Source organism: Puma concolor, chromosome E2, assembly GCF_028749965.1.
Source record: "Puma concolor isolate L17-30 chromosome E2, mPumCon1.1.hap2, whole genome shotgun sequence".
NCBI classification, from domain to species: Eukaryota; Metazoa; Chordata; class Mammalia; order Carnivora; family Felidae; genus Puma; species Puma concolor.
In genome coordinates, this window is record NC_141681.1 from 39,353,394 (window position 1) to 39,375,810 (window position 22,417).

General features: G+C 42.7%; 1 pseudogene; it reads left to right on the forward strand.

Annotated features, from left to right (window-relative positions):
* Nucleotides 1-12,159: 12,159 nt before the first annotated feature.
* LOC112851237 (large ribosomal subunit protein uL14 pseudogene) lies at nt 12,160-18,125 on the forward strand (annotated as a pseudogene).
* Nucleotides 18,126-22,417: the final 4,292 nt, after the last annotated feature.

Below are 22,417 nucleotides of genomic sequence, written 5' to 3' on the forward strand. Positions count from 1 at the left end.
AGGAACTACTTGCTGCCTGAGAGAAGAATTTCCAGAAATAACTGATGCCTCCTTTCACCTGGAGCCAAGACAGCCCTCAAAGTGTCACACAGTACACATTCAAGGTAAGTCTTTATCCCTAATGGGCTGGGAAACAGCCAAGAGCCAAGAGAGAGCCTTACCCTCCCCTAAAGCTGATGTCCCTAAGCCAGAGGGAACATTGTCTGCATCTTACTCCCACCTAAGCCACAAGGGTAAGACCCAGACAGCTTAGTTTGGCTTACTGGCCCCACATACTAGTATCCTAACTATCTCTCCACATTTATCTCCATTGCAATGTTCTCCATGGCTTGCTGGCAGAATGTTTGCACTAACTTACTGAATGGAAAGAAGAAAGGAAGGAAGGCAGGGAGGGAGGGAGGGAGGGAGGAAGAGGACATAGACTGAACTTGTGGTCCAGTCTTTACATAGATACACAGTCTAGGTTAAAAACAACTACTACTGATGGGCACCTGGGCGTCTCAGTCAGTTAAGCATCTGACTCTGGATTTCAGCTCAGGTTGTGATCCTCCTGGATTTGTGAGATGGAACCCCAAGTTGGGCTCTGGGCTGACAGTGCAGAGCCTGCTTGGGGTTCTCTCTCTCTCTCTCTCTCTCTCAAAATAAATAAACATTTAAAAAAGCTACTACTGATAATAACTTAAAGTCTTTAATTTCCTTCCCCCAAAATCATTTAAAAGGAATTTTAACCTATAACACACACACACACACACACACACACACACACGCACACACACACACAATCACACCCTGACATAACCCATCTCTTCCCACATGTCCCTCAGCCCCTGATACAACCTCTAAAGAAAACCCCACCCTCCCCTGCCTCAGCACTCTCCTTCCTCACTCCTGCTATCTGCTCCCTGGTCTTCCCCTGTAAGCCCCACCACTGTGAGCTTATCTTCTCCGTCAAGGTCCAGGTCATGTTGAGAGGCAGGGAAGAAAGAGGTCCTGTATAGAGCAGAGAAGCTCAAGAGCTCAAGTGGCAAGCTGTCCATCTGTGTGGGAAGAGGATGGGTGCTAAAGCAAGCACAATGTGTACCAGTTCTGTAACTCGGCAGTTAAGAGCTTAGATCTGTGCAATCCAGATCCACGCATCACCACACAAGCCATGCAGCCTCCAACAAGGGGACAGCAAAACCTGCCCTTTGGGGCTGTTAAATAATCATAGAAGAAGTGTTTAGAACAATACCTGACACAGAGTAAATGCTGACTTTCGTCATTTAAGGTTGTTAATTTTTCTCATCTGATAGCTAGGTGGTTCAAAGTCTTAGATTGAGCAGGAAGAAAAACTAGAGATCATTTAGTTAAACTTCCCTTCCAAAGCCAACTTTAATCTCTAAGCCATATCATTACCAGGTAGGCACCAAATTCTTACACTTGCAGGAACAGGGAACTCACCAGTGACTCCTGCAGAAAGAGAAAAGAGCCAGAGGGTGACTAACAGAGTCTGGGGTACACACCCCAGATGAGATGAGGAGTAATTGTCCTTTTATTTCCCCCAAAGGGGCTATATTCATCACAGCTCTATGGTTGAAAACTACCAAAAATTGACTGAACAGGCTTAAGCTAAAAAGGACGTATGTTATTCCTCTTAATCAAAACATCCAGGAGCACGGCTTTCAGGCAAGGGTGGATCCAGGGGCTCAACGAGGTCATCATGACTCAATCTTATTTTTACTATTTATTGATTCTATTTTCCTATGTGTTGACCCATTTCCAAACATAATTTCCTCTTGTAATGACTGCCAACAGCTCTGAGTTTATACCCTATGAGCTTAGTAGTCCCAATAAAGGCAAGTCACCTTTCCCAGTGGTCCTGCACATGTACCAGGATTACCTCTGGTCAGACTGCTTTCAGTCACATTCTACCTCTGAAGCAATCACTATGGCTAGGAGTATTCAATGCATTGAATGGCCAGGTCTGCATTCCACACCCACCCAAGAGTCCTGAAGGATAAGCAGTTTTTCTCACAAAGTAAGAGAAAAAATGGGGGTCTTATTTCCAAATTAGGGTGGGGGGCATGGATGCTGAGCAGGCAAATGCCTTGGGGATCCACTTGGAAAGAGGTTTTGAGGGTGAAAGTTGTTTGAACATCATGGAAACCACCCCCCCTTCTCCCTCCCAGGAACCCCGTCCTGCAACACTCTCTTAAAATGAAGATCACCCGTGGGAGAGCAACATCCACAACTGTGCCCTCCCCATAGACCGGCAGGGAGTCAGCAGTGAGGAAGTCAGGATTGGGGGAAAGGGCCTGTGAAACCCCCTTCTTTGGCACTGTGGTGGGATTACTCCTCTGCTCCCAACCCAGGCTAACAGGATGACTGTCTTCCTAAGTTCTAGGTCATTTACTGTCCACCCTGCCTGCCAGTCTCACCTCACTGTTCTGGGCCCTTTGTGGTCTGGTCAAAAGCCTGTAGTCTGTTTGGCTGGGCTGTTTTCTTACAGGTGGGGGGCCCCATGTGGCCTGACCTCATGGGCAAGAGCTGGGTAAGTACTGCCTGAGAGATTGAATGTACAAAGAGATAATAGCCACACCAAACATAAAAATAGAACTCTGCCTCACAATCTGCAGCAACTAGCCCAGGAAACCAATCCATGGTCCATAGTAACCAGTCCAGCAAGCCAACTTACTGTCTGCAAGTTAGACTTAGAGGAAGTCAGCCTACTATCTCTAGCAACTGGTCCAGGAAGCCAAACAATAACCCCTGTAACTATGGGCCTAAACTGGCCAGGATGTGGTTTGTAACTGACAAAACTCCAATTTTTGTCTTTGCTTTCAACTTAACACCAACCAGAGAGCCAAATATGCACCCCTAAGCAATCACATAGGATTCCCTGCCTCTGGTTAGCCTGCTTACAGCTTCCCCATGCCAACAGAGCACTCCTTCCCTTTTTCTACCATAAAACTTTCCATTCCTGCACCTGTCTTTGAGTTGCTGCCAAAACATAAGTGACAATAGCTGACTCCCTTGCTATTGTGGGTTCTGAATAAATAACCTTTGCTTGTTGTCATTTGGGTGGCCTTTGTTTATTGCCAGAGAGCTGCTCAGCCATTGCCCTGCTCCCCACCTAAGTGAGCCCTGGAAGAATACTTGTTCTCCTCTCCCTCTCAGGTGATTCTTGCCTAACTCAGCAGCTACAGCCAGACACCCCACTGGTGCCAGGTTTTGTGGATGAGCCCGGTGGAACTGGGTGTGTTGCCTTCTCTGAACACACCACAGGGTGCTCCCTGACCTTGAATCCATGGCAGAGTCTGCTTGGCAAGTACCAGGAGGGAGTGCGGAGTGTAGGAGAAGAAGGAGGATGGTGTGTGTCGGGGGCGGGGGGGGGGGAGGTCAATGAGTCCAGGATAGAGTTTGAGTTTGAAAGCCCATCAGTGACACAGGGCTGGCATCTGACATGGGCTTTGAAGGATGAATTCAAAAGATAGCAAAGAAAGGTCTGGGGCAAATGGAAGCCAAGCAGAAAAGCATGGAGGCAGGAGAACTCTGAAGGAAACATGGTCATTTGTGGCTCAGAGACATTACTGCTTCCCTTTGGGGCCCTGAATGCCTGTAGTTCAAAAACACTTTTCAATAAACACAGACAAAAGCACTTTTCAATAAACACAGATTAAAAAGGCTTAAATCTCTGTTTCCCTGTTCTCCATATGCATAAAACGATAAACACCCCTGGGATGGCTGGGATTTATATAGGCAGATTTTTGCAAGTTGTCTTATGTATCTGAACTATGGTTTATAAATCAAATTTGGTTCTCTTTGCTGGAGAGTAAATTATTTATCCAAGGCAGAGCACAGGCGATAGAAGGAAAGGCACAGAGAAGTTGCTGTTTCTCAGATATCATTTATATTCCCAGAGATGAGACAATATTGGGGGTGGAAGTTTCTGCCTTGCTAATTTTAGCATTCCTTCTTCATTTCATGTGCTCTCTGCTGGTAGCCAGGGACTTCTGAAATTCGCTTTCTGTTGAGCCTTCACTCATGGAATTCAAATCAGAGTCCCAGGTTTGGGTCCAGAACTCTACTCAGTTGGAGATGCCCTGAGTGTGGGAGATAACATGTCCACCTGTAAGTTGGGGACCAGCAGGCCACCCTGAACCAACTCTCGTCTCACTCTCCACATGACTTTAGGTACTCTACCTAACCCTGCTGGACCTCTGTTTCCTCACAGCCAGAATGGAGTAGTAACGTCCTTCCCAAAGGGTCTTGTGGGATTGAATGTGATTGCATCTGCCATACTGCTAGATGGAATAATAAGTGGGATCAGTCCCCATGTGCTAAGAGCCCAATGTGAGTTTGTCTTTCTAACAGCCAGAACCCCGTGGGGGGAGGGGGGTTCTGTGAGGAGGTGGGGCATAGCTAACTTTCAGTCATAGCTCTCAAGGGCACACTGGTTTTATTTTCTCATTCTTTGGCTCTGATCTGCAGGAATGGGGAGTGGTGCTCACATGTCTGGGGCCACAATGCTATGTTGGGCTAAACCCCATAAGCTCCTCCATTTATTATCCCCATGCACTTCAGGAAGCACAGAAATGAGCCTCCATCAAGTAGACTCTAAAGAATTGTGGACTGGTTATATTTTCCTAAAAATCCAGCAAAGAATTGTAAGATTTGCAATCTCAAATAGAACCATCTGCTGTCCATATTTACTATCAAATGTTTCCTAGGACCTACCTATGACTGTGTCTGTATAGGCCCAGTTGTTCAAGGCCTCATGGCCTTCAGGTCACCAGAATTATTTTTCTCCGTAGTTGGCTTTGAGGAGAAAGTACCAGCTGACATAAAACAAGGCTGGTAATGTAGTCCTGGAACATCACTCCTGGGGTCTGCTCCCTCCCCACAGATACCTCCCAGTCACCTGCCCGTTCTACATCTGCTGCCTGCATGTGAGAGCTATGCTCACACTGTAACCCTCAGGTGCTGCTAGTGTCCAAAATCCAAGGAAGGTTAAATTGTATTTATTAAACTAGATTTCTTGAGGCAGAAAAGAAGACATGTATCTTCCAGAAAGAATGCCAATAAGTGTTGAAATGAAAATGAAAATAGTTATTTGTCTGAGCCCAAGTTGATTCCAAAAATAATGTAAAATAATCCATTTCCTGAGCGTTTTAGCTTACTGAGGTTTTGCAGCATCCTTCTGACCATCATGCAAGAAGTATTTTCAGAGTGCCTCTGTGCCTGTCACCACTGTGGGCTCAGCTGTGTCATCCTGGGGCCCACCCTGAAGCCTCAGAGACACCATGGCCCCAGGCAGGCAGGGGTACAGCCTGTGGATAAGCATTCCCAAAGTGCTATATGTAGAAGAGGTGAGAATTGAAGACACATCTGAGTCTCACAGTCAGAAATGAGGAAATGATGTTCTTACCCTGGGACAAGGAAGTAGCAGAAACAAATGTCAGCTCCAAAAGAGCAAGAGGAAAGGCAGGGATGAACTATGTTGCCCATAAATATGTGTTGAAGTAGTAACCTCTAGTGACTCAGAAAGTGACCTTATCTGGAAATAGAAGTAATCAAGTAAAAATGAGGTCATTAGTGTGGGCCCTAATCCAATGGAATTGGTTTCCTTATAAAAAGGGGAAATTTGGATGGAGACACATCCACAGAGAGACAACATGAAGACATAGGGAGAAGATGCTATATGACTGGAGTCATGTATCTACAAGCCAAGGAACACCAAAGAGTGGCAGCAAACACCAGAAAACTAAAAGAGGAAAGAAAAGATTTTCCTCAAGAGCTGTCAGAAAGTGTGACCCTGCCAACATCTTGATTTCAGACTTTTCAGTCTCCAGAACTTGAGAAAATAAATTTCTGCTGTTTTAAGTCACCCAGTGTCTGGAACTTGTCACAGCAGCCCTAGGAAAGTAGTACAGGGAGCATTGTAGTTTGGGTTCCTTCAGAAGTCCACTATGGGGCAAAGACACAGCACAAGTAGACTTGGAGAGTGGGAGTCTGGGAACACTGGTGGAGGAGAAGGGAAGTGAGGCAGGGATAGGAAGACAGCCAACAAACAATGTGTTATCAATCCAGGGACCTCTGAGGGCACTGGGGTTGGATGCCTCTGGGGAATGTTGAAAGCCATGCAGAACCTCCAGCTGCAAGGCAAGGGAGCTGGGTATTTATGTACCAACTCCCATGAGTTCAGGGCCACTATCATGATAGGGGGCAGGGGTGGTGGAATAGGGAGGTGTTAATTTTCTGGAACTCTGTGTGGTGGGCATCATGGGCTCCAGAGACCAGAGAAAGCCCTTGGGCAGGGAAGCCCAGGACCGATGGTGTGTGCTGATGAGACAAGGACATGCATAGGGCACCAGAGACCAAAAAGTCTGGACTTTGCCACATAGCCAGTAGGGATGTAATGAAGTTTCCTAAGCACAGGATTGACCAGAACTTGACTTTTGGGACATGAACATGCTAAGTTGCACTAGAGAAGGAAAAACAAAAAAGAGACAGCTTAGGGGTAGCACTGCTAGGTGAAGGGCACAACACCCAATTGACGTGGAGATAGTAGGAATGCCAGATCTCATCCCCTAAGCTACATGATCATGACTTAGGGAGCCTTGACAAAGCGAGGAGTCAGGAAGTGGAGAAGGATGGCTTCCTGACATTTGGGATGAGTAGGTTCAGGAAAAGGACTGTTCACCATGCCCCTCACTCCCCCCACTCAAGTCCAAATTTCAGACCAAATGAGAAGCATAAACCTGCTTCTGGGAGTTGAGCAGATGGCTTTTCCAAAGCTTCCCCAGTTCTCATTCCATCCAAAGCAAACACAGATTAGAAGCCACAGGGTTTGCAAATGCCACTGTGCTATTTGGAACTAGGATTTCATTTGCCAATTTGTAGCCTGTACTTCCAACTTTGCTTCAAAAGAGAGGGTTATCATCACTGACTTTTAAATAAATGAGGAAACTGAATAATGCATCCAATCTAAATATGGCTTTAATTTCCTTGACAATAATAATCATATAAAAATCATTGACATAAATTGCTTAACATATAGAAGACCCCCAATAGGAAGCACAAGAAAGAACATGACCCTCGTTAACTCACATAAATCACAGAGACATTGGTTTTCCTCACTTTTGACCAGAGATGCCCTCCAAGCTGGGCTGCTCAGGGAACTGGCTGCTCTCTCCTCCTCCTTGAAGGGAAGGTAATATCCTTCTCTCTCCACAGGCCTGAGAACAACCAGCCTCAGTTCAGCACTGGATCTGTCAGTTCCTGTGTTACCACTATGTCTGGTGCTTGTGGAGGGGAGGGTGGTACATCCTCAGAAGCATTTCTGGGAGACTCAAATGTGGATTTAGCTGGCTGAGACAGAAAAAAAGATTAACCATGCTCAGGCTCAACTGTGATGTGCCTACAGCTGACATCAGGTGGGAGACAGTTACCAGAACCTGGAGGAACTTGGGAGCAACTCCCAAGACAGGATCACAGTCTGTTCTTCACACTACTGTGTGAAAGAAGACTCTGGTGTCTGTGCCTCTTTCCCCAGGAAGGTCTGGGCACACACCACAGAGGCTGAAGACAGATTAACATTCATACATGCATTTATTATACCTTCCTACATTCCCTCAACAAACATTTACTGAGAAGGCACATATGAAGGAAGCCTCATGGGGGTTGGGTGCATAGGTGGGCCCCAAAGCACACTGCCAGGGGAGAGACTAAGAACTGGGACTGAAACAATACAGTGTCACAGCCAAAAGGGTGGACTCTACTCCCAAAACATAAGATCAGAATTCAGCCCTCATAACCTGCAGACTGCCTGTATTGGGCAAATTATTTAACTTCCCCAGGGCTTAGTTTCCTTATTTATAAAATGGGGGTGATAAAAGCACCCGCTCTAGGGTGTCATGGAGGACTAAAGGAGATATAAGGGCTGTGTAGCAAAATCCCTGGCATGTGGTGAGTCTAATAAAGGTTATAGTCATCATCACTGAGAGGAGAACATAGTGTCACTGGAGGACTGCACAGCTAAATAATGTGAGTGGAACACACAGCCAACAAAATGGAAGAGGCAAGCTTTGAACCCAGATAGCTGAATCCAGAGGCTACATCCTTGATTCCTACACCCTGCTGACTTCCAGGAAGAAGAGGGCACAGAACCTGAGAGTAACTGACTCCCAAGTGTCAAACACACACTCTCGTTTAATCTTGTCAATGAGCCTGTGATGAATCATATTATCCCCGTTGCAGGTGAGGATCCAGGTCATAGATGTTAGGTAGCTTGGTGGGATCTCCTCTGGACTCCCAAGAACACCCTAATCCTACAGTTGTAACCCATGTCTCCATCTGATAGTGCTTACAATACCTTCTCAGAACAGCTGTAACATTCCTGGCCACAAATTGTGTTGGGTTGAACTGTTTTGTTTTATTTTTAGTGCTTACCTGAAGAAACCAAGTTTATCTAGAGTGTCTTGACCTCAAAGAAGCCAGAGGGCTAATGACCACCTTCTCAGTGAGATGGTAAAGGCCCACCTGTTCTTAGTAATAGCGATCTTCCTGGTTGGAAATGAAGTTGACATTGAGGGCCCATTGCAAACGGACTAAAACACTGTGTTTTTTAAATAAATCCTATGGTAGAGTCTTTGATGAAGTGAGGACTCACCTGCGAAGCAAACGGTCCTCCTTTTATTTACTATTCTGTGTCTTCAGACAGGAAAGAGAGTGTGTTTGTATGTAAGTTATGGTAACAGTGCCTAACTGAGAACTTACAAAGTCCCAGAACTTCCCCTAATAATGTTACAACGTTATCTCCTTTAGTTAGGACACCACCACCATGAGCTAAGTTCTGATATTATCCCCAGTTTACAAATAATATATCAATCAAGAAGGACCAGAGCAGTGATACTCAAGAGGTGTCAAGGATCAGCAGCATCAACATCACCTGGAAACATGTTAGAAATGTATATCCGTAGGCCCTCCATATGGGCATATCTACCAGAACCTTTGGGCAGGGCCAGCAATCTGTGTTCTAATATGCCCCCAGGTGATTCTGATATATGTTCAAGTATGAGATCCAGCAGCCTAGGGAAAATGAAGGACCCCCAAATCACAATGTCTTATAGCAGGGGTTGGTAAACTATGGTCAAGCACCAAAGCCAGCCCACTCTCTGTTTGTAAATAGTCTCCTTGGAATACAGCCATGCCCGTTTGTTTAAATGTTGTCTATGACCAATGTTCTGATAAAGAAGCAGAACTGAGTAGTTGTGACAGAGGCCACATGGCCCACAAACCCAAAAATATTTCCTTCCTGGCCCTTTACAGAAATGGTGCTGACCCCAGCTTAGAGCAACTACAGTTTATGTCTTGCTCCCACTGCCGATCGCTGGAGGCAGCCACGGATCCTGCAACCCTCCTTCTCTGCCTTGGTTATAGTGGCATGTCCTATCTGGAGCTTTGCCAATTGTGCTGGCAAAGGGAGAACAGACAGGGCTTCTGCTCTGAAATAACAGAAGTTATCCACTCACAGTTCACTGGCCAAAGCCTAACATCCCTGGAAAGGGAAGAATAATCCCCACTTTCCCCTTCCCATTTCCTCCACCCCAGGAGGGGAAGCAAATAATCATGAACAACAAGCTAATCCTCTCATCTAAGCCTTTCCCCTAGTAACAGATGTGAAGTTTGCTTTCCTCTTATGTGGGGAACACACACCCCTTACCCAGGGGAAATGGCCCACCCCCTCAAGGCATCAATGGGAGACCATCTCCTGGGGCTGTCTCTGTGGGCAGGAGCAGCCTCTCTTACCCCACATACAGCTGTGGAACAGGGATGGACCCATTGCATACTCCAGCTGCCCTACTGGGTGCACACCAATCCTGCTCCTCAAGAGGGCCCCTAGGGCCTTGCTTTCTGCAGCCCTTTGTTTCAGGTCCTTTCTGTTCTGCTGTTCTTGTCCATCTCTAAAAAAGGCAACAGAGAATATGCTCTACTTGGGGGAAGTGTTTAGTTTTCTCAGCCTGCTTCCTGGCCAGAGGAGGCTTAAGGGTTAAGTTGCAAACAGCCTTGGCCTCTATTTGTTCTGGTCAGTGATTCTTTTGGTAGCAGAACTCTCTGGAAGATCTATTTATTTCTTATCTATTTGATTCCAGGCAGATCCAGGTAGCAATAGCCACACCCACAGTCCATTTTCCTGGCTTAAATGTGGGTACCCTGATCCCAAGAAACTCTTATGGGAGAGTTGTACCCCTAGCTTTTCATCCTTGAACCATATGGGGAGACTGAAGCTCAGAGATGAAAAGTAAGTTTTCTCTGGCCTCATTCCTGAATTTGAACCCCGCTCTCTAGGTCTCCATAAACTGTCCACACTACCTATATTTACCACCTAAAATCTCCAGGCTTATCCTTTTGTTCTATTTTAAATAATTCCAATGTCTTACTAAGCCATTTTCACAGGCTCAAGGAAGCTGAGTGAGATGCCCCCTTTTCACCCAAAGCTTTTTTTCATAGCAATTCCCCTTCACTTTCCTCTGAAGGCTCAGAAGTCCTCCCCAAACTTTAATGACATTAATGTCACCTGGGGGTGAGAGTGTGCTTGTTAAAACACAAGTTCCCAAGCCCCATTCTCTCAGGATCTGATTTTGTGGGAGTGGAGTAGAGCTGGGAACCTGCATTTCAAGGAGGAAGTCCCTCCCCCACTCAATCCTTGTCTCCCCCAGGGGATCCTGATGCAGATGGTAGGCTTGCCAAGCTTCCAGAAACATTGCCCTATTAGTTCTCTAATTTCCACCTGGTAGGGGATGAATAACATTCTGTGAGAAAGTAGCAACTTCTTCTGAAGTTGCTTGAGAGCATGTGAGAAGCACTTCATTAATTTTCATCCCAGTCCTTGGAGGTGGCATCATGATGGTTATAATTATCCCTCGATTACTGGGAGGGCTGAAGTGTTCTTAGAGAATGAACTTAGACACAGAAGCCAAATGACTGCCAAACTCACACAGCAGGCCAGAGAGGGGGTGAGGTTCTAAAGGAGCAGACCAAGGACAGAGGAGCAGGGCTCCACAGGGCTAGAACTCAGCCACTAAGTGTGAGAGACAAAGGAAAGGTCACACAGTGCTGCACCGAGTTTTATAAAATATTGGGTTAGTTGCTAATATTTTCGATTTAGGTACCTGCATACAGAGGTTCAAAATTGGAGGGATGCCTGGGTGGCTCAGTTTGTTAAGCGTCTGACTCTTGATTTCAGCTCAGGTCATGATCTCGCAGTTCCTGAGATGGAGCCCCACATTGGTCTCTGCACTGACAGTGTGGAGACTAATTGGGACTCTCAATCTCTCTGTCACTTTCTCCCCCCACCTCCCCCACCTCAAAAAAAAAAAGAGTTCAAAATTGGCATCTCAGGAAGACCCAACCACTCTGGGAATGCACAGAGCTAACTGCAACCGTTTGCTCTGCAGGGTATGTAGTCTCCTGCTGCCAAACAGCCACTTCACTCATCAGCTTTTCATGTGCTGGTCCTATAGGCAGTTGGATGGCTGCCCCGAACAGGTCAGTCACAGTTCCTGTCACAGGTCAGCCTCTGGGAAGAGGACTAGCAATCCTCCTTCCCATTCAGTGGTCACAGACCTGACTTGCAAAGTCTGAGGAAATGCAAGCCATAAGAAAGCAGATGCCTCTCAGGAACAGGGAAAGTGCTAGTCACTTTCAAGGAGCCTGGTTTCATGCAACCTCATCACACCTGCAGCCAAGGAGGCAATGGTTCCAACATCATTGTGTCACAACCTTGGACTTTCCTAAAACCTGCCCCAACAACATCAGCCATCCTGAGGCCAAGGAAACACAGAAGAATGCATGGAAGCAAAATGAGTCTGCCTAGAGGAAAGTCTTGCTTATGTTTTTCTGGTGGCAAGAACATTTGAACAAAGACTTAATAAGAGAAAATTGACAGCGTTAGAATGAGTTTATCACTAACAAAGCTACCACAGGCTTTTTGGTGGTATTTGAAAATTAAGTTAACATTAATTTAACATTAAAACAAGGGATTTAATGGAGGTTGAGGAATAAATTAAGCCTTTGAATGAGGTATCCATTTTAATATGCAAAACAATGTAAAATAATTCCATTTAAGCAATTAGTTAAAAAACATTTTGCTTTTTCTGTCCCTTTCTGGTGTTCAAGATGTCAAAGCAAGGACATGGTGTGTGGTCCAGTGGGAAATTCCAAATTTCTCTGGGTCTTCTGGCAGGAGGCAATATCAACTATGCTGATAACACAGGAGACAAAAATCTGTGTGTCGTCTCTGTGAAGGGGGATCAAGGCGACTGAACAGACTTCCTGCTGCTGCTGTGGGGGACATGGTGATGGCCACAGTGAACAAAGGCAAACCAGAGTTGAGAAAGAAGTTACATCCAGCAGTGGTAATTCAACAACGAGATTCATACCGGAGAAAAGAAGGCATGTTTCTCTATTTGAGGATATCACAGGGATCATAGTAAACAACAAAGGTGAAATGAAAACTTCTGCTATCACCGGACCAGCTACAAAGAAGTGTGCAGACTTGTGGGTCAGGATTGCATCCAGTGCTGGCAGCATTGCACGATTCTTTGGTGTATTTGCTTTAAAAAAAATTAAAAATTACTTGCTCCCCCCAAAATAATAAAAATAAAAATAAAAATAAAAAAGCATTTTATCATAATCATACATTCACAAAAAAGTTGTGAAGGAAGATCTAGGGACCACTATAGCAAGCACTCTCAATATGAGGAAACTAAAGAAGTAGTGGTCTTTAATTCAAAGTACACTAATAGGATGTATAGATAACTATCAGATTACTGAGCAATCTGATCTGTGACATCTATACCCCAGACAGCCTCTAGGAGTTACAAGAAAACAAAACCACACCCTACAAACCAGCTTAAGTCACAACCACCTCCCCCTTGTTGGCTGTAATTAACCATTCTTATATATTCATATCATTTCTTAAGAAACCAGCCAGAATCCCAGAATCTCTACTATCCTGTCACAGCCTTCCTACTCGTAACGGATTTTTATCATTGATAGTATTAGCCCCAGAAGATAATCCAGAAACTCGTTTTCAAAATGGTTTTTAAAAATTTCACTAACTGAAAGAATATTTTCCTTCAAGTATATTGAATTTATAGACACAGGACATACAATTACAGATTTCATTTGATAAACTACAGTCCCTGCTTTACCTGTTGGGATGAGCACTGGGTGTTGTATGGAAACCAATTTGACAATAAATTTCATATTTAAAAAATAAAATAAAGCATAAACAATTTGAACCAAGACATTTCTCCTTATCCATGCATCCATCCATCATTCATCATCTCAGTATTTATTTATTAAGCACCTCCTACCTGGATCACTACGAGTGCAACTGGAGATACAAAGATGAATCCAACAGGCTTCTATGGAAGTTGGAAGTGCCATGAACATAAGAAACTGATGGCAAAATTACTAAGTACTGTCTCAGGACTCTTTGGTTATAAGTGACATAACCTCCTTCAACTCAATCAAAAAAGGGAATTTATTGGCTCATATAACTGAATAGCTTGGGATGGGTTTAAGGATAGATGGATCCAGGAGATTAAACATTATTGTCAGAAATCAGTCTGTATCTCTCTACTCTCCTTTCCTATGTTGGCTTTATTCTCAGATAGACTGTCTCCACATGATAGATTCCTATAGGTCAAGTTTACATTAGTCTTACTACAATCACAAAAAAAAGTTTCTCTTATGCTTCTAGCAAATATCTCAGAATTTGCTTGTTCTAACTGGATCAACTTGAATTATGAAGCCATTCCTAATCTAATAGCCATTCAAGGAGATGGAATATTTCATTGCCCAGGACTGGTCCATGACTCACTCCAAGAGCTTGGGGAAAGAAGATCATGGCTCCATCCAAAAGTCATGGACTGAACTCTGAGGATGGGTAATGCCCTCAGAGAAAAGCAAGGTGCTATTATCACAATGAGGAGAAAATAGGCAAAAAACAGTTGCTTCCTACAAATGTTCTAACAGAAATACAAGTCAGCATCCAAAGGGGGAAAGAATAGAAGTGTTGTAACAAGAATGCTGCTGAAGCTGAAGAGGAATCTGTGAGCCTCCTTGGTTTGAGCTTAGTTTCTTTGGATCCTCTGTTTTCCCATAAACCATTATATGTTCATCAAGAGTCATCTCTTTCAGTACCTAACCACCATGCACCTAAGAATCTAGTTGCTTTATATCAACCTAAATATAATGCATTAGTAGTCATTCAATAAATGTTTATTGAGGATGGAGTTAAGGTGGCACAGAAGTAGGGGAACCAGGATTTTCTCATCCCTCAAACACAGCTGTATTGAGGGGATATCATTTGGAACTCCCAGGAAATCAATCTGTGTAGTGGCAGAAGGATCTCCACAGTTGGAGGGAGACAGCTTGGCAAGATTGAGATGTGTGTATGTGAATTTGGGGAAATAAAACAGCATAGGCACAGAGGAGAGGGAACCCTTTCTGTGGAGAGACCAGGGAGAGAAAGAGAGAAGGGTTGTGAAAATGCAGCATTGATTAGCACAAGAGGAAAACCTTTCTGGACCACAGACAGGGGAATGAGAAGTACGGAGAGTGCCAGTTTCTTTTTTTTCAAACAGCCTTAGGAGCTGAAACTCCAAGGTTTCAAAGTGCATGATTTCCTCTGTAACAGAACTGGAAGCCAGGGCACACACTCCTGGGGAGGAGGGAGCCAGCCCCGGTATGTATAGCCCAGTGTAGTGATCTCAGAGGCACACTGAGAGACAACAGTCCCCTTCCTGGAGTACTTTGGGAAAAGGGTTTATTGCCTCCCCAAGGACAATAGACCTTGCAGGTATCAGCCAAAAGCCTTTTATCAGCAGAGTGGAGTGGCTCTACTCTGGAACAGGGGAGAGGAGCTACACGGAGCTGGGTCCTTTAAGATTTCTTGTTTTGAATCCCAGCTGAGCACCTAGAAAGTGCAGGAGAACTGTGGAGCAGGACAAGTTGACCATCCTCTATTCTCTGAGGGCTACCTGAACAGTGTGGGTTGAGATGCCTGGTCCAAGGAGGAGAGATTGGAGAGTCGCCATTTTCCCTTCCAACACCAACATGGTGGGACTTCAGAGAGCAGCACAGAGGCCCCCGTGGAGGCAGGACCTGCTTACATCAAACTCCTCCCCTCCTTGCCTGGCAACTTCTTACTTACTTGAGTGGGTCTGACTGACTCAACACAGCCAGTCTCTCTTCCAGACCAGCACAGCCATCAACAGACAACTGTTTCCTTTTTTGTTGTGGTTTTTGTTTTTTTTGTTTTTTGTTTTCTTTTTCTTTCCTCCCTCTTCTTTTTTTTCTTTTGGAATCAGACTCAGAGTTTCTGATTTGTTTTTGGTCAATTCTTATATATATATATATATATATATATATATATATAATTATATACAATGTATATATAAAAGTTTAAGAACCATAGGATCCCATCAATAGATGCAGAAAAAGCATTTGACAAAATACAGCATCTTTTCTTGATAAAAACCCCCAAGAAATTCAGGATAGAAGAACATAACTTAACATCATAAAAGCCATATATAAAAGGCCCACAGATAATATCATCTTCAATGGGGAAATACTGAGAGCTTTCCCCCTAGTATCAGGAACACGACAAGGTTGTCCACTCTCATGACGTTATTCAACATAGTATTGGAAGTCCTAGTCTCAGCAATCAGACAACAAAACAAAATAAAAGGCATCCAAATTGGCAAAGAAGAAGTCAAACTTTCACTCTTCACAGATGACATGATACTCTATGTAGAAAACCCAAAAGACTCCACCAAAAGCCTTCTAGATCTGACACATGAATTAGCAAAGTTTCAGGATATAAAATCAATGTACAGAAATCGGTTGCATTTCTATACACCAATAATGAAGCTACAGAAAGAGATATTAAGGAATTGATCCCATTTACAATTGCACCAAAACCTATAAGATATCTAGGAATAAACCTAACCAGAGAGGTAAAAGATATGTACACTAAAACCATAGAAAACTTATGAAAGAAATTGAAGATGACACAAAGAAATGGGAAAAATTGGATATTTGTTAAATATTGTTAAAATGTTAATACTATCCAAAGCAATTTACACATTCAATGTAATTCCTAGCAAAATAACACCAGCATTCTTCACAGAACTAGAACAAACAGTCCTAAAATGTGTATGGAACCACAAAATACTCCACATACCTAAAGTAATGTTGAAAAAGAAAACTAAAGCTGGAAGCACCACAGTTCCAGACTTTAACCTGTATTACAAAGCTGTAATCATCAAGACAGCATGGTATTGGCATAAAAACAGACACATAGATCAATAGGATAGAATAGAGAACCCAGAAATGGATCCACAATTATATAGCCAACTGATCTTCAACAAAGCAGGAAAAAGTATCCAATGGAAAAAAGACAGTCTCTTTAGCAAATGGTGCTGGAAGAACTGGACAACAACATGCAGAAAAATGAAACTGGACCACTTTCTTACACCACACACAAAAATAAATTTAAAATGAATGAAAGACCTAGATGTGAGACAGGAAACGATCAAAATCCTACAGAAGAAAACAGGCAGCAATCTCTTTGACATAGGCCACAGCAACTTCTTACTCAACATGTCTCTGGAGGCAAGGGAAACAAAAGCAAAAATGAACTACTGGGAGCTCATAAAAATAAAAAGCTTCTGCACAATGAAGGAAACAATCAGCAAAGCTAAAAGGCAACTGACAGAATGAGAGGAGATATTTGTAAATGACATATCAGAGGTAAAGGGTTAGTATCCATATCTGTAAAGAATTTATTAAACTCAACACTCAAAAAGCAAATAATACAGTGAAGAAATGAGCAGAATACATGAATAGACACTTCTCCAAAGAAGATATCCAGATGGAAAACAGATGTTCAACATCACTCATCATCAGGAAAATATAAATCAGCCTCACACCTGTCAGAATGACTAAAATTAACAATTCAGAAACAGCAGATGTTGGTGAGGATGTGGAGATAGGGGAAACCTTTTGCACTGTTGGTGAAAATGAAAACTGGTGGGTACAACCACTCTGGAAAACAGTGTGGAATTTCCTCAAAAAATTAAAAATAGAGCTACCCTACATCATAGCAATTGCACTACCAGGAATTTATCCAAAGGATACAGGAGTGCTGATTCATAGGGGCACATGAACCCCAATATTCATAGCAATGCTATTGACAATAGTCAAGGTATGGAAAATATGTCCATCAACTGATGAATGGATTAAGAATATGTAATTGATATATACCCCAGAATCACCCCTGCTCCTATCTACTGATCTTAGGGGCAGAAACATGACAAAATCCAAAGGTTTCCCTCACTTTCTTAAGGTAGAATGTGGGCCTCTTGCTCACAGGGAGCCAAGAGACAGCCTGTAGAGTACTCCTTAGCCAAAACCCGCACAAGATTCTTCTGATTCCTGACGCAGCCACCTTGCTAATACATTCTGCTAGTCAGTCCATTCTCAACACTATCCAATTCTCACCCGTAATGAAGAACTCTGGCCTTGCATGTATCCATTTTCACCACATTGCTTTATTATCAATCTAGGTTTTTTCTTGAGGTGCATATAAATTCAGTTTTCCAGAGTAGTATCTTCTGCTTGCAAATGTCGAATCTGGTCCAGCCCTTTTGACTGTGAGATAGGTTGAGACATAGTGTCCCTGGAATTTTGGTTTCAGGACTACATAGACATCCAAAGCCCTAAGGCATTGGAAGAGATCTGGTTGAGAACTGTTTGTGTGGAGGCTGAGCCAGAGGTATTAGGAGGGAGGTAGCCCATTTTCTGGGCAGAGGAGAAATGAAGTTAAACATCTTTCTACATTGATCATATTCCCATTGGATGGAAATGGCAAACCAATTTTGGTCCCCTGTGTGGCCATTCCCTTCCCCTTACTGCACTTGTAGCTATATCTTTCTTCACCCTTTGGAGCCAAGAAGCTGGCACTCACTCAGCCAGCACCAAGGGATGGGCAGATGATTCCCACTCTGTTCTGCACTCAGTTACAGCCATCACCATCTGATATCCCAAAGGAGAAGCCCTCCGATCCCTAAGCTTGGTGATAGGCTTTCTCTGGAATGTGGGTGGGGTGGATGGGAGCCAGCTTGCCTCAATAGCCTGTATAAATGCAGTGACTTCATCCTGCAAAGCAGACAGTTCACACAGGAGCAGTAGGCTCAGGAACTGGTCATCAAGGAAAGAGCCCTTTAGAGGAAGATCGCACCAATGCCCATTCTCACACTTTGGATCTACAGCTGGGCTCAACTCACAGTGCAGCACAGTCACTGTTCACTCCACTCCCTGATGGGAAAAGCAAGAAAGCAAAGCTCCAGGGCTCTCCAGTCCTTCTGAAAGAAGAAGACAGGCCTGTTGCTGATACGGCTCCCACATGGAGACTGTTAGAGGGATTTTTTTCCCTAAGCCTTCAGATGTTTCTTCTTTTTCACACAGCCAGGTTGTTAGGAGATTGTGCTGGGCACTGCCTTCTCCACATAATTCCCTTCCAATGTCTGAAGGGCTCTTTCTTTCCATATACACCTTTACACTTCTTTGCACCTTTTTTTTTTTTTTTTTTTTTTAGAAATAAGTCCTTCCCTGAATCCATTCAGAGAGAGTGTCTCAGAGACACATCCTCTGCCTTCAACCTGGGAGTCGTGTCCAGACCTTGTGACTGTGGGAGAGGTTTTGCCACAGGGCCCACTCTTAACTAATTAATTTGGTTTTAGAACTATGTGGATATCCAGAGGCTCAGGGCATTTGAACTTTCCCAGCAGAAGAAGTTGTATGTAGGCTGGTCCAGGTCTTTGGGGAGAGAGTTGGCCTCCTCTCTGGGCTGAGGGTTAGACAATGGGATACTATTCAATACAATGAAGTTATACAATGGGATACTCCTTGACAATGAAAAATAATGAAATCTTATTTGCAACAATGTGACTAAAACTGGAGGGTATTATGCTAAGTGAAATAAGTCAGTCAGAGAAAGTCAGATATCATAAGATTTCACTCATATGTGGAATTTGAGAAACCCAACAGATGAACATGGGGGAGAGTAGGGAAAAATAAAAACAGAGAGGGAGGCAAATCATAAGAGACTCTTAAATATAGAGAACAAATTGGGGGTTGTTGGAGTGGGAGGTTAGGGGGCGTGAGTTAAGTGGGTGATGGGCCTTAAGGAGGGCACTTTTCAGGATGAGTACTGAGTACATATGTAAGAGATGAATCACTGGGTTTTACTCCTGAAGTAAAGACTATACTGTATGTTAACTAACTTCAATATAAATAAAAATAGATGATAGATAGGTAGATAGATCGATAGATAGATAGATAGATAGATAGATAGATAGATAGATAGATATTGAGTCAATTTCTTGTACTGGGTACTCATCTATATTCCAGGATTAGAATCCTTTCCCTTATGGAACTTAGAGTCTACTCAGTTAATGTGGACAATAAATAGAAAAGTGTAGTACAATATGTAGGATGTAAGATGATGATAAGTGCTTGGGGAAAAACAGGGTAGGGGAGGAGGGAAAGACATGACTAAAATAGAGTGGACAGGAATAGCATCACAATCATATGGTAGGGATTTTTAAGAAAGTTGTGAAGAAGGTGATGAAGCAAAGGAAGTTAAAGGAAGAATATTCCAGGCATAGTGAACAGCCAGTGCAAAGGCCCTGAGGCAGCAGTGTGCCTAGACTCTTTAAGAAGACCCGTGTGGCATAACAAGAGAGGAGAGAATAGTACATGAGATGAGAATGGTAGGGAAGAACATGTAGACATTGTATGGACTTCAGCTTTTACTCTGAATGGATGGGAAGCAAGTGGGTACCTTAAATAATGATCATTTTGCAGAAGTTTTTTTTTTTTTTTTTATGAAGTCCCAATAGTTTATTTTTGCTTTTGTTTCCCTTCCCTCAGAAGCTATATCTAGAAAAAAACTTGCCATGGCCAATGTCAAAGAGGTTACTACCTGTGTTCTCTTCTAGGATATTTATAGTTTAGGTCTCCCATTTAGGTCTTTAATCCATTTTGAATTATTTTTGTGTATGGTGTGAAAAAGTGGTCCCATTTATTTCTTTTGCATGTTGCTGTCCTGTGTTCTCAACACAATTTATTGAAGAAACTGTCTTTTTTCATCATATATTCTTTCCTGCTTTGTCAAAGATTAATTGACCATATAGTTGTGAGTTCATTTCTGTGCTTTCTGTTCTGTTCCATTAATCTATGTGTCTATTACTGTGCCAGGACCATACTGTTTTGATTACTACAGCTTTGCAATGTAGTTTGAAATCTGGAATTAAAATAAAAACTAAAAAAAAAATACAAAACAAAACAAAACACACACACACACACACACACACACACACACACAAAACCCTTCATGTTACATGCTTTACAACCTAATATGTACAATACAGATATTTTTAATACTCCAAAACAAAGTCTGGGAAACATAGTATTTTCTATACTTGAGTCAAATTGGGGGATTGTCCAGTTTAATAAAGACAACGAAGTAAAAATAAATAAAAATAATCACTCTGGAGTAGACTACAGAGGTAAAGGGCCAAACAAGGAGGCCAGTTGGGAAACTTCTGCAGTAACCTAGGTTAGAAATGATGGGGTGACTAGGAAATTTTGGTTAGATTTTGAAGGTAAACTAACAAGATTTGCTGAAAGACTGCATTTTGGGTACTTTCCAAGAGGGTAGTCAAGGGTGACTCTGAGAATTTTGGCCTAAGGAAATGAAAGATTGGAGTTGCTACCAACCGATATGGAGAAGATTGTAGAATAGCCAGGTTGTGAGGGGGTGGAGGAAGATAGTTCTACTTTGGACATGTTGAGTTTGAGATGCCTAATTAGATATCAGAATGAATAAGGAGAGTAGGTAGCTGGATATACAATTCTACAGTTCAGAGGAGATTTCTGAGATGGAAATGAGAGGACTGTTGGGAATTTGTCATTGTATAGATGATATTTAAAGCCATGATACAGTTACCGAGGGACAAAAGGTCAATAGAAAAGAAATTGTGTATAAAGACTTTACCTGGGGGCATTCTAATTTTAGCAATTAGGGAAACAGAGAAAATGGCAAGGGGATCTGGGAAGTAATGTAGAAGAAAAACTAGAAAAGTCTGGTTTTCCTGGAAGCCAAGCAAAAAAGTGTTTTTGGAGAAAAACATCTTAAATATTGCAAATATTTGAAAAATACTCAAATATTACGAAGAGTCAAGTTAAATAAAGACTGATCATTGGCAATTTTGGTTATCAATGTGTAGGTCACTTGCAGTTTTAGTGTAGCTATGAAAATAAAGAAAAGAAGAATTGGAAACAGAAAATATCAACCACTCTTAGAGTTTGCTGTTACATTAGGTACTTAGGTGATCTGTTGGCTCACCAACTCGCCTTCCAAAAAAAAAAAAAAAACCCTTTAATTTATTGTCTAATATTAAGGAATATTGAGGTAGCAAAACTTTGTGTTTGAGTCAGCCTCTACAACACACTTTTAAGAAAAGATAAAAATCCCAAAGTATAGTTAAAATAATTGAGACCGAAGTATTTCCAATCAACCACAAATATGTTTTGTACAATGTTTACATGCAATTAATTAGAAGTTCCCTATGTTGCTTTTGATATTAATACAAAACTTACACATTCATTTATTTATTCTTTTTTTAAATTCTTTTCAATATTTCTTAAGATTTCCAGTTCCAGGAATGGTAGAATTTTCCCAGAAAACAATTATAAACTCTGGGGGAAAAATATAAAGCATAGTTACTTCAGGGAACTGGGAAGAACCCAAAAGTTGACAGAACATGGGGCAATTTTTTCCTTGGAAATAAAAGTGCTGGAGAGAGTGAGAACCATAGTCATATAAGCTGGCCACTAAGGTACAAGCTGAAAACTATGGTCATATTGACTTGAGAGGGAGTTTGAAACTGCCAAAATGACTGGTAATTCAAGATGCAAATCCTTTAACCAGAGAAGCTATAGAGAAGAGGGAGTCCCCATATCTGTCTAGAAACTTCCCTCCATCTCTTGGTCCATCCCTAAACTGTCTATGAACGGTGGGAACTCCAAGAAACACAGTAAAAAGACTGATGCCCTATGTCAGCTCCTCTTCAGTGCATGGGAGACTAAATTTGAAGTATGTATCCTAGCCAGTTAGAAGGACTTGGTAAACATCTTAGGCATTCCATTGAAATACTATAATTATTCCTTAGAAGTTAAGATTCTGCCCAAAACTAAGTAGTGCTCCCTAGGTCCAGGGGTAAAGCAACACACCAGCTCTAATAAAACATAAAGCCTAGCTTCCAATAACTCTGGTTGTCCTGCCAGCAATTTAACT